The sequence below is a fragment of the Carlito syrichta genome, unplaced genomic scaffold (assembly GCF_000164805.1).
Source record: "Carlito syrichta isolate Samal-C Ts95f unplaced genomic scaffold, Tarsius_syrichta-2.0.1 Scaffold314212, whole genome shotgun sequence".
NCBI classification, from domain to species: Eukaryota; Metazoa; Chordata; class Mammalia; order Primates; family Tarsiidae; genus Carlito; species Carlito syrichta.
The window spans coordinates 1-1,291 of record NW_007258308.1 but is presented as its reverse complement, the minus strand read 5'-3'; positions in this window follow the sequence as shown (position 1 = coordinate 1,291).

Genomic DNA, 1,291 nt, shown 5'->3' with positions numbered 1-1,291 from the left:
GTCCCTGCTCCCTCCAGCTCTCTCCCCGGCCCGGCACCCGGCAACAACAGGTCGCACAGGGAGGCTCTGAGCGCCCGCCCCTCAGAGACACCGGTTCCATTACTGGCTGAATACTCTGTAGGGTCCCAGTGCCACTCTCGTCATTTACAGCCTGCCTTTTGGAACTTTGGAGCTCTGAAACTCCGGGTCCACCCTGGCTGAGGCACACAGCGTGAGACCCCAAGCCAGAGGACCCAGACAAGCGGAGAAAATCAGACCTGCTTAAACTGCCTTGCCATTCTCCAGGCAGAGACTTCCATTGCCCTGCCCACCTAGCAACAAACTTTACCTCATTTCCTAAGGCCAGGTATTGCAGCGTGCGGGGAAGTTTTGGGTCCCTGCTCCCTCCAGCTCTCTCCCCGGCCCGGCACCCGGCACCGCAGGTCGCACAGGGAGGCTCTGAGCGCCCACCCCTCAGAGACACCGGTTCCATTACTGGCTGAATACTCTGTAGGGACCCAGTGCCACTCTCGTCATTTACAGCCTGCCTTTTGGAACTTTAGAGCTCTGGAACTCCGGGTCCACCCTGGCTGAGGCACACAGCATGAGACCCCAAGCCAGAGGACCCAGACAAGCGGAGAAAAACAGACCTGCTTAAACTGCCTTGCCATTCTCCAGGCAGAGACTCCCATTGCCCTGCCCACCTAGCAACAAACTTAACTCAGCTCCTAAGGTAACAGTGTGAAACAGGAGACAAAGCCCCACCCCTATGCTGCAACGAAAAACAAAAGGGAGAGGCTGGAATCGGAGATCACAGAAGTGACTCTAGTCTGATCGCTTATTTTGACCTATGATTTTATCATTAAAACTGTTGGTCTAGATTACGTTTGGTGTTTACCTTCTGACTTATACTGTTTCTTGATTTTTTTGGCCTGTCTCTGTTTAGCTATCAGTATTCTTTAGGGAATCTTTCTTACCTGTCTTTTTTCACTTCTTCCCAGCCCTGTGTCTCTCTCTCACCTGATAGTTGGTATGTATATCTGTTTTCCCTCTTGCACTTCTCCCTTTCGCTTATTTTGACTTATGATTTTATCATTGTAACTGTTAGTTTAGATCATGTCTGTTGTTGACCTTCTGACCTACACTGTCTCTCGATTTTATTGACCTGTGTCTGTGTAGCTATCAGTACTCCTTAGGCAATCTTTCTTACGTGTCTTTCTTCACTTCTTCCCGATCCTGTGACTGTTTTTCACCTGATAGCTGGTATGTATATCTGTTATCCCTCTCGCACTTCTCTCTTTCGCTCATTTTG